This window comes from Heterodontus francisci, chromosome 4 (assembly GCF_036365525.1).
Source record: "Heterodontus francisci isolate sHetFra1 chromosome 4, sHetFra1.hap1, whole genome shotgun sequence".
Lineage (NCBI taxonomy): Eukaryota > Metazoa > Chordata > Chondrichthyes > Heterodontiformes > Heterodontidae > Heterodontus > Heterodontus francisci.
This window is the reverse complement of record NC_090374.1, coordinates 127,232,382-127,244,502: the sequence shown is the minus strand read 5'-3', so window position 1 is coordinate 127,244,502 and position 12,121 is coordinate 127,232,382. Positions and strand designations below refer to the sequence as shown.

The window sequence follows — 12,121 nt, the reverse complement described above, 5'->3', positions numbered from 1 at the left end:
GCTTCCCTTCAGTGAATCCTTGCTCACTGTTTGCTAATTGTAATGATAAAGAAATCAACCAGACAGGTTTTCTTAGATTTAGTTTAGTTTAGTTTAGTTTAGAGATACAGCACTGAAACAGGCCCTTCGGCCCACCAAGTCTGTGCCGACCATCAACCACCCATTTATACTAATCCTACACTAATCCCATATTCCTACCACATCCCCACCTGTCCCTATATATTTCCCTACCACCTACCTATACTAGGGGCAATTTATAATGGCCAATTAACCTATCAACCTGCAAGTCTTTGGCATGTGGGAGGAAACCGGAGCACCTGGAGGAAACCCACGCAGACACAGGGAGAACTTGCAAACTCCACACAGGCAGTAACCAGAATTGAACCCGGGTCGCTGGAGCTGTGAGGCTGCGGTGCTATCCACTGCACCACTGTGCCGCCCATTTAAGCAAGAAAGGTGTAAGTTTATTAACCTTAAAACTCTAAGTCAGCTAAAACTACTAAAAATACGCGACACAACATGCTAGCGTGCACACGTGGTAAACATACACGCTAATAGAGACAGAGGAAGAGAAAGAATTAAAGAGGAGAAGTTTGAAATAATGTGGAGTTCAGTTACTCGTTTAGGATCTGATGTAAAGCCTTTGATTGCAGTTACGTTTTGCAGTTCTTGTTGGGGCCCAGTGCAAACTTTCACTTATTTAGCTGGTACCAGAAGGCTGTAGGAGTATTCTGTCTTGAGAATGGAGTTACTTCCATGGGTCCCTGGAACCTTGCGTGAGAGAGAGAGGGAGAAAGAGAGAAATAGGTGCTCTCTTCAAGTTCAGTTGCAATCTGTTCTCCAGCTGTGTGGCACAATTAAAAAAACTCCAAGTTGGCCAGCAGGTTAGTCATGTGACTAGTTCCTTATTTAGAACAACCTGCCTGGCCAGGTTTGTGGATTTTCCCCCAAGCTTGCAAGACACGCAGTGGGGTTGATGGGGGTGGGTGGGGGGGGGGGAGTTGTTGAATGCTGGCCTTTGACACATTCAATGTCTCTTGATCAAAATCCATCTGGTTAGTTGAATCAGGGAGCAGTTCCGTTGTCTCTCTTATTCAACTGTCCTTTAGAATGCAAATGTGCAGCCATGTTTCCAGCCACTGTCCTTTAGAATGCAAATGTGCAACTATGTTTTCAGCCACTGCTGTTGACTCTTTAAACAAGTTATTTCAAATCCAGTAACAGTTCAAAATGTTTCATATAATGAAATTAATATGTCCCATTTTTGGTAGGTGCAGTTTTCGCCACAACTGGAAAATATAATCGGGAGCTGTAAAATACATGGCCAATTTGCTAGAGTCAATTTTACACTACTGCTCATAACCATTTCCACCCGACTAGCTGCTATGTGACACTGCAGATTTTTTTTTTCATTCTTGGGATGCCGGCTTCTCTGGCAAGGCCAGCATTTACTGCCCATCCCTAATTGCCCTTTAGAAGATCTTCGATCCACCTTGAAAAATAATCAATAACATGCAGGTAGGATTTCCCATTAAACATCAATAGATCTATCCCCAGATGTTCCCGTGGTCTGGTTGGAAATTGGGTCAAAATAAGGGGTTGCCTGTGGTCTGGTCTCTGCACTGCGCATATCTGGCAATTAGAAAGCATTTCTTCTATTCTCTAGATATTCCCGGCCACCACATGGATGGCTGAGCCTGTGCTCTGCATTTGGTGATACCTATGTGGCCCTGGTGCATTTGGTCCAAGATATCTGCCCAAAGTGAGACCCGAATCACCAGCATCTCATCATATACCAACAAATCATCCACAATAGTAAAGTGCTTTCCGTACTCAAAGAAGATTTTCATCACCGTATCACTGGGACACTGCTGTAGCCACCCTTGCATGCAATATTAGCAAATACGGATGCATTCCTCATCTTGCATCTGAGCATGATGAATTTCTTGGAGTTTTTTTGAGCTTGCCAGCCATTGGGATGCAGTGAACTGAGAATATGACTCAATGAAGTTAACATCCTGTTCTGTAGGATGGTCAACAGTAGCTCTGGACAATGCATCTGCTGATGTTTGAAGCTTTCCCTGTACATATACCATTTCATACGTGAACCTCATTAGCCTCAACAGGAATCTCTGGGTTCTCGTAGACGTTTTAGTGAGTTCCTTTCCCTCAAGTACGGAAACTAGGGGTTTGTGGTCTGTCTTTAAGCCGATGATATAATCTGAAAACTTTTTTCAAGCCGTTATGAACGTGAAAGCTTCTTTCTCTATGACGGTGTTTCCCATCTCAGTCTCTGACAATGCTCAAGATGCATAATAAAGCGGTCTAGGACATCCATCTGGCTGTTCTTGAAATAGGACTGCCCTCAACCCTGTAGATGACGTGTCTGCTGCAATTGTGGTCAGTGAGGGGTTATAATGCGCTAAGGTATCTGGCAAAATCAGCATTTCCTTGATCGTTTGAAATGCCTGCTCCTGATGTGCATTCCAACACAATGCTTGAGCTTTCTTTAATAGCTGTTCAGTAACTTGCGTTAGATTGGGCAGAAATTTTGCCAACTGATTAACCATTCCAAGAAAATATTGAAGATTTTGGACAGAAGTAGGAATTGGGAATTCACTAATGGCACTCATCTTTTGCAGGTCTGCCATTATTCCCTTGCTACTAACAATGTGCCCTAGGAAACGAATGGATGTTTTCAAGAATTCACACTTCTCATTAAGTGTCAGGCCTTCTTCTTCCTGACAATTCAAAACCGCTCTAACCCTCAGGTGATGTTCTTTGATGGATTCACCATGGACGAAGATGTCGTCCATTTGGCATATACCTCCTTTAAGGCCCTGTAGAATGTTTGACAGTTCTTTGGAATATTTCAGAAGCTGATGTTATACCGAATGGTAAACAATTAAAACAGAATCTTAGAAATGGAGTGATGAACGTTGTCAGCAACCTTGACTTCTTATCCAAAAGGACTTGCCAAAAGCCACTATTTGCATCAAGCTTTGTGAACATAATACTTTTAGATAAAAGCAAAAACTGCGGATGCTGGAAATCTGAAATAAAAACAAGAAATGCTGGAACCACTCAGCAGGTCTGGTAGCATCTGTGGAAAGAGAAGCAGAGTTAACGTTTCAGGTCAGTGACCCTTCTTCCGAAGGGTTCCGAAGAAGGGTCACTGACCCGATACTTTTAGATAACTTTGCCAAGCTTTTGTCTACTGAGGACATCGGATGAATTTCTCGTGTGACAGCCTTATTAAGTTGGGTTAAGTCTACATAAATGTGCTGAGTACCGTTAGGTTTAGGAACTGGAACCATTCCCGAACACCACTCTGTTAGCTTCGTGACAGGAGAACTGACTCCCATCCTGGTCATCTCTTCTAGCTGAAGTTGGACTTGCTTCATTAGTGGATGTGGTATCTTCCTAGGCGTGAAAAGACATATGGGCTGAATTTTATTCAGGCACCGAGCTCCGTGGCGGCACCCTTTAAACTCAGCGCGGTGCCCGCATTCAGCGGCCGCCGAGAAGCCCCCGTGATATTTTGCACAGGGGCTCACTTAAATAGAGGAGGCAGAATGACCGCCCCCAATAAGGTAAGGGGGCGGCCGCTGCATCCCCAGCAACGGCGTCCGGCACCACCACGCAGGCGCCGGCACCATTTTTAGAGGGCTTCAAGCCCTCAGCAACATTTTTAAAATTAAAGGTTCCGATCTCCGGGAAATGAAAAGAAATTTAAATTTCAACTCTAAATCCCATCTCCCCCCCCCCCCATGGTAATTTATATATTAATTGCTATCTCCCCCCATAATAAACTTTTATTAGTATCCAGAACCTCCCCCCCACCCCGAAATTAGTTCCCTTTGACCCTCAACCTCTTTCCACCAACCCCACATCCAATTAAAATTGAGTTCCCCGCTCCTCTATCCATCCTGCCCTGAAAATTCTATTGTTCCCCCCTCCCCACCAGGTTCTTGCCCAGAACTCCGTGCAACTTCCGAAGGCGCACGGAGCACGAACGGCGACTGTAATATTGGAGTGGGACGGCCGCTGCCGATAGGTAGGTAAATTTGAATTTCATTAGGCTTCATTTTAATATGGAGATGAAGGTCTCGCCATCGCCAGTAATATGCGACAGGCCCTTCTCGATGTTGCGGGTTGCAGGCTGGTAAAGTTCAGCCCATACAGGTTTCGCAATGTAATACTATATTCAGGCTTAGGTCTTCCTAGACCAGGAAATAATTTCAGCAAGTCTTTTTGGAAGTGACTCCTGGATTCTTGCTGCCTAATTTATTTCACTTTCCTAATAAGATAAAGATCTATACAAGCTCTTCTACTTGAAAGAGAAAATTCTTGATTTTGTACCACATACAGTGTTTCCAATATCTGCTTTCCCTTGTACTGGAGTGTTGCCTGTAGCTTTCCCTTTGCTTTCAGTTCAATCCCTCCTGGACTGTGTAACAGAGTGTCGATTGGTTGCAAGCAATGTGTCAATAACCACGGTTCGTTGTCTGATAAAATTGTTCTGCTTGCTCCAGTGTCGAGTTTAAAGTTGGTGATATGACCATTGACCTATATATCTGCAGTCCAGAATGCATGATTGGAGTCTTTGATCTCACCAAGAAAGTTTTCTGATTTCTCTTCAGATGGAGATTGTTCAACTTCATTAATAGCTCTATGGCTTGAAGTTAGGGCTCGGGCTAGGGCTCTGAGTTTTTATGTGTAGTATAATGTAATATGGGGTTGTTACTGGGCAGAATATGCAAATATGTGAGTGTGATCACAGGAAGTGATGTAACAGAACTTGTACAGAGCCTTGTATAGACTGAAAGTGGAAGCCACAGATATCAGATGCCTGTAAATAAACTCCTGTTCCTGTAACCGTCAATCTCTCAGATATTCTGTTATCAGACTAACTAGCATCAGAATATGGCAGGGTGGCAACGGTAAACTGAAGAAGAAATGGAAAATTCACTGCCCTTACCAGACAACTTCGAGAAAGTAGCTGGACAGAACCAAGCAGAGGTGTGGCCGAAATGGTTCTGAAGATTTACTAGGTACCGTACGGCAACGGGTCTCATGCAGCAGCCAGAGAAGGAGCAGGTCAGTACGTTATTATATGCCATGAGAGAGTATGTGGACAACATCCTCATAACACAGCATAAAGCCAATAAAAAAGCTACATACAAGGAGGTTCTTATGGGTCTGGAGTCTTACTTTAATATAAGAAAAAGCATGATCATCAAGCGTGCCAAATTCAATAAACGGTCTCAGCAGACAGGAGAAAGTATCAACGACTTATATAAGCTTGCTGAAGATTGTGAATATGGCAGTTTGCGGGAAGAGTTAATTAGAGATAGGATCATGGTCGAAGTGGCAGACAATGCTCTCTTCGACCATCTGCAGTTGAGGGATGATCTTGCATTAACCAAGGTGATTCAGATAAGCAGGCAAGTAGAGGTTAGAAATGTAACCATGTTGTTGTTCGAGGAGACAGGGAGAGTCCGATCTCAAAAGTAGCAGACTCCATTGAATACTGAAAGAAAGTGATGGTGAAAAATGGCAGTCAAAGATAGGAAAGGTGGGAAGGGCATCTAGAGGCAGCAGCAGTAGGTGTGGCTGAGTCAGAGAAGCGGAGTGTTTCGTATGTAAAAAGAGGGGGCACTTCCTATTGGTATGCTGCAGTAAGAAACCTGTGCTGCAAAATATAAAAGGGAAATCCAAAGAAAAAAGTTAATAAAGTACAGGATGTACAATGTGTTGAATTACTATTTCTAGGAGAAATCCACAGAGCAAGTGAAGATTCTTGGACGGCAGAGATTCTTGTAGGATGCGATCAGACAAGACTCAAACTGGACACTGGAGCAGCAGTTTCAGTACTGGCAGACACGGAACCATGGCTGAGAAAAGTAAGCATCAGATCTAAGGTAAATAACTGTAGAAACCTGGAGGCATTGAGCTGAAGGTAATAGGAATTTCAAAAACAATTCTCAGTTACCAAGGAAAAGAAATTCCTGCGATATTGTATATTACCAAGAATCAGAATTTCTCTCTATTATGCAGAAAAGCTTGCATAGTTTTACAGTTAATATGCAGAGTTGAAGAGCTCAAAGATATAGAGTAACTGCCAAGGAATTTTAGGACTGAATTCCCTAAATTATTCAAAGGATTGTGAAAACTAAAAACAGCCTATCACATCACATTAAGAAAGGATGTAGAACCATTGCGTTTATATACACTGAGAAAAGTTCCACACCCAATCTTAGAGAAAGTTAAGAAAGAAATTGAGTTAATGACCAAACAAGAAATCATTTCACCTGTTACAAAACCTACAGGATGGTGCTCAGCTATGGTTCCAGTGAAGAAACCAAATGGGTCCATTCGAATTTGCCTAGACCTTATGCAATTAAACAAGGCAGTAGAGACAGAAATACGTCCAATGGCATAAGTGGGTGAGAGAGTTTGGCAAAGCTAGGGAAAAGCACGATTTTCAACAAATTAGATGCTAACAGTGGATTTTGACAAGTACCTTTGGGTGAAGAATCTAAAGTATTGACGACTTTTTTTTTAGTGATACAGCACTGAAACAGGCCCTTCGGTCCACCGAGTCTGTGCCGACCACTAACCACCCATTTATACTAATCTTACACTAATCCCATATTCCTACCACATCCTCACCTGTCCCTATATTCCCCTACCACCTACCTATATTAGGGACAATTTATAATGGCCAATTTACCTATCAACCTGCAAGTCTTTTGGCTGTGGGAGGAAACCAGAGCACCTGGAGGAAACCCACACAGACACAGGGAGAACTTGCAAACTCCACACAGGCAGTACCCAGAATTGAACCCGGGTCGCTGGAGCTGTGAGGCTGCGGTTCTAACCACTGCGCCACTGTGCCACCCTGGTTTTATAACACCATTTGAAAGATTCTGTTTTAACAGATTACCTTTTGGAATTAGGTCAGCACTGGGAAATTGTCCAAAGAACAATGTCCAGAATCCTGGAAGGATTAAATGGGATTATCTGCCACATTGTTGATGCGTTGATTCATGGTGCCAGTGAGCAGGAACACGATGAGATTCAACGCTAAAACTAAATATGTTCCTGGGAAACAGCAAATAACAGCGGGTGCATTATCATGAATTACATCAGCAGGACTGAAGAAGGTAACGTTCTATTTTTTGAGCAAATAGAGTGTTTGCTCTAACAACTACAGCGTATTTACCTGCTACAACCCAGCAATTGAGTGAAATCAGGAAGGTTCAAAAAGATGAAGTACTGACACCAATTAGAGAATATTGCTTGCATGGATGGCCAGTGTACATGTCACACAACCCAATATTAAGGCAATATTATGAGCAGCAAGGTCACTTGAGTATTGTCGTTGATTTGTTGATATTTGACAAGAGATTAGTTATCCCCAGGATGCTAAAATTAGAGATTGTGGAAAGATTATACCAAGGACATTTAAGAATAACAAAGTGCAGAGCCAGGGCAAGACAGTTAGTTTGGTGGCCTGGTATATTGAAAGAAATTGAAGAGATGATATCGAGGTGTATCACGTGTGCTATTATTCATCATGAGACGAAAAAGCCACTAATGTCATCATCTTTTCTATCTAGACCATGGGAACATCTAAGTGTGAATCTTTTCAAGCATAAGAATAAAATATTTGTAATTGTTGTTAGTTACTATTTGAGGTGGGTCGAAATGAAGCAGCTACAAGGTCAGAGCTCAGAAGCTGTAATTATGTTCTTGAGAGAAATCTTTGCAACGCACGGGATCCCTGACATGTTGATATCTGACAATGGGCCACAATTCACGAACGAATATTTCACATAGTTCAGAGAAGCATGTAGCTTTACTTACATCACTAGATCACTGAGGTATCCTCAGGCAAATGGCAAAACCGAGAGAAGTGTAAGGACTGTGAAATCTTTACTAAAAAGAATGAAGGTTTTCAATTAGCACAAGTTATCGAGCGACACTTCAGAATGTGGGATTAGTATAAATGGGTGGTTGATGGTCGGCACAGACTCGGTGGGCCGAAGGGCCTGTTTCAGTGCTGTATCTCTAAACTAAACTAAACTAATGGTTTAGCCCCACATGAATTGTTGATGGGACGAAGGTTAAGAACACAACTTTCTATGCTTCCAAGAACGCTTAAGCCTCAAGTTAGTGCAGAAGACTTGGAAAAAGTGTTGGAGAGAGAAGATAGAGGAAGATCTATTCAATCCGAGATTTATGACAGACATCACAGAACAAAAACTTGACAGCCATACAACCCGGAGAATCAGTTTGGGTTAGGGATCAGAGAAGGTATGAAGAAGTAACAGAACAATCACCATATCCACAATCATACATTGTCCAAACTGATCAAGGGATGAAAAGAAGAAACAGCAGTCCATTGGTGGTTATACCAAAGAAGCAGCAAGAGGAACAATCATCCCAAGAAGTTGATGAACACATAGAGCTGCAATCAGCCATCAACCCAAAGGACAACCTGAGTGAAGAACTTGAGTCATTAAATAGCTCTACTGAAATACAAAAGAATGAGAAGGAAGAACTTAAAGTCTCAAAACCCCAGGCATCTTCTAAAGAGAGAAGAACGCATTATGACAGACTTGTAAAAATGCCACAGCGGGTTAACATTCTAAGAGAAGTCAAAGACTTGGGGGAGATGTAGTATAACATAATATAGGGTTGTTACTGGGTAGAATATATAAATAGCCTGTGAGTGTCATCACAGGAAGTGATGTAATAGAACTTGTACAGAACCTCGTGTAGAGTGTAAGTGGAAACCATAAATCTCAGGCGCATGTGAATAAACTCCTGTTCCTGTAACCGTCAATCTCTCAGATATTCTAAGATTTACTTGCATCAGAATATTACACTATGAACCTTTATATTGAAAGAGATCATTTTCATCTATTTCTATTGTGCCAATGTTTGACCAATCTATCACTTACAATCTCCTTTCGGATGACTTATCAGACACGAATGGGATTCCTTTATTGTACAACCAAAAATAAATAAGAGAAATAGAAAGTACAGCACAAGGCTATTTCCCTTTAAGACCCTGCTGAGGTTCCTGTTAGGTTTATTTGAAATAGACTTATTTGGTTAACAGCACAATCCCAGACAAAAAATTAGAAAATTGTGCTGCAGAGACATTTGCATTTTGTACACAAAATTTTATTGGGCTGTTTTTCATTTCTGAGCTTATAATGTACAAAGATTACATTACTTAGTTAGCTATTTTTAGACAGGCATTAACCCAATTAAAATAAACAGGCTAGAGCGTAAAGCAGGTATTTTTGAGCTTCGTTGTCAGAAAATATATCCGAACGATATCCTTGCTCTCAAGCATCAACAGTCTCCATTGTTGTCAACATAACCCAACCAGAAAATTACTGGATTTGTGTTTGAGGCACATATTCGATCAAAGACCAAAGGCCTATGAACCTGATTTTTCAGCCACATTCCATGATTTCATTATCAGAAGGTCCATGTTTTTTTTACTGTCTCTGATCTGCCGACCTGCAGCAGATCTTTTGAAACGAATAGTTAAATCTTTTGTTTCTACAGACCTCCAAGAGGAGCTCTCACACATGAGTTTGCCCATAGTGTTCAGATGTTTTTGCCAAAATTAAATACTACAGGAGCATTCCACCGTTCTTATGCTGTCTAAGGGCATTCTGAAGACACTGCAGTCAATCACTTGTGATCGAAGTCACAATACCTGAGGTCTATTGTACTGAATGCTTATGATCAATTACTCATTCATTGTGCAGGTTCCAAATACCTGCTAATGCCCTAAAAACATGCAATTCAATTTGCACTCTTTAACTAATTTCCAGGTCGACCAATCTTCCATGCTTTCTGCAGACTATCTGTTAAACCTTTTGGTAAGAAAGAATAGCTTTCATTTATCTCGGGCTATTCTTCAAAAACAGCATAAGGAATAAAGAGAAAATTCTCAGTTACTTGGTGAAACCTCTTCTGAGGGGCTTGCGGGAAACTGTCTGTTTACTTGCTTTGATAATCTACCCCGCACAATGTTAATATGTCTTTCCCAGTAAAAGATGAGTTCTGCAGAAAACCATAATGCCATATTTTATTTTTGCCAGGCTCTTCAACACAATAACACACAGGGCATGATACTCCTTTATTGGTGCCATCTTACTGTAAAATAAGGCACTGTGGGCCCATAATTTCCCAAACACCATTTTCTGCAACTAGTGTGACTGCGTGATCTTGGAAATAGTCCTTTTATCATTCCTTAAAATTAAGATCAAGATTTTTAAAGGTCAGTTGGTTTTCCTCCGAAAATTAATTAATTGCATTCCAGAACAGTTATAGAAAGAATAATGATTGACAATTTTACTATGCTTTTCTTGTTTAGGATTTCCCAGTAACTTGACAGCATGTCGTCATGCAGGCCCCCACCTGCCAAGAATGAGGCACATATATTTCACCACATGGACATTAAATTTTAAAATTGTTGCTGGAAAAAATAGAAGGCCTATTACAAGGGGTTGTCAAGCCCCTGGCTGGAAAGACATTTTTTTCATACTAGCAGACAGTGTTGGAACAAAGGAATCAGTCCCTGCCCCAAAACACAGAAGAGACCTGGTCAAACCAGTTGGTCATGTGACCACCTGCTGGCCAACTACGGGTGTTTTAAATTCGAGAAACAGTGTTTGAAGGCAGAAAACTATTTTGCTCCTGGACTGACAAGACCTCTTGTGGCTGGCTTGCCGCAGCCTCTCCTGTTTGCTTTCATCTCATTCTCATCAGCTTCGGAATTCATTGAAGACATATCAACAGCGAGAGAGAAAAGTCTCCTATAGTGAACAAGGTTTAAGAAGAATACTGGGCCCCAACATAAAGCAAGATCTACCTACAAGCAAGGTCTACAGCGAGCTCGAAGCACAGTAATAAAAACCCCTCTCCAAAGATTGCCTCAAACCTCTCCACTATTTTTCTTTTGCTCTTTTCTGTTTCTATTTGCATGCACGTATCGCGTATGCAAGCTAGCGTGGGCGTGGCATATATCCATAGGCATTAACTGAATTAGAGTTTAAGTTTTAATAAATTTCACTTTTCTTCTTTAAACCTAAGAAAGCCTGTTTGTGCTCATTTCTTTGCCTTATAATTGAAAAGCGGTGAACAAGGATTCACCAAGGGGGAGCTCTAAACACAATGTATTTAAAATTAAATTCTGTTACAGTAAGACCAGGTGAAGGCTAAAAGGCCCTAGACACCTTTCTCACCTGGTCATAACAGAAAGTTGGGTGCTAGCATCTGGAATTTTACCCACAGACCAACGAGAGAAATTGGAAGTGGGAAGCCAAATTGTTCCCAGTCAAAAAAAAAGCAAGATTTACACAAGTTTTCTTGTGGTTGTGTGTGATTGAATACTAACATGTCTGCAACTGACGCTAGTAGCTCTCCAAGCCAGGGTGATGTAACTTGGGATACGTTAAAAGCACTGTCAATGGAGGAGTTGAGAAAAATGGCTGAGCAGTGTGGGAACACTGTATGTGGTAAGGCTAGGAAGTCTGAACTCCTAAGGCTAGTGGCCAACCATTTTTCCTTTGAATCTGAAGAGGCAGAAGCAGTGTTAGAAGTAGACCCAGACAGGGTACTGCTAGCAAAGATACAATTGGAACAAAAGAAACTTGAAGAAACAGGGAAAGGGAAAGAGAAAGGGAGAGACGGGGAAAAAAGAGAGAGAGGCAGGAGAGGGAGAAAGAAAGAGTCTTCCAGAAGGAACGTGAAGAAACAGAAAGACAGGAGAAAGAAAGAGAGAGACAGGAGCGAGAGAGAAAGAATATTCCAGAAAGAATCCGAAGAAAGAGAGCTGAAGCGGCTTGCGTTAACTAGGGGGTGACAGAGTAACCCCACTGAAAGCATGGTCAATATGGAGGAGCATAATTAATGGCTGGGTACAAAATTGCTAAAACCCGTCTATCTAATCCCAAAATTCAAAGAGGACAATGTGGAGGCATTTTTTGTGCCCTTTGAGAAACTGACAAGGCAGCTAAAATGGCCACCTGGGAGCTGGTCTCTTTTACTACAAAGCAAGCTAACTGGAAAACTCCAAGAGGTTTAT

The 12,121-nt window shown here is 41.7% G+C and overlaps 1 long non-coding RNA gene across 1 annotated transcript; it reads left to right on the top strand.

Moving 5' to 3' along the window:
• The first annotated feature begins 4,822 nt into the window (after positions 1 to 4,822).
• LOC137368713 (uncharacterized) lies at positions 4,823 to 10,245 on the top strand. Its single transcript, XR_010974815.1, has 3 exons — positions 4,823 to 5,100; positions 5,776 to 5,924; positions 10,134 to 10,245. It is a non-coding gene; the product is annotated as an uncharacterized lncRNA (long non-coding RNA).
• The last annotated feature ends 1,876 nt before the right edge of the window (positions 10,246 to 12,121 follow it).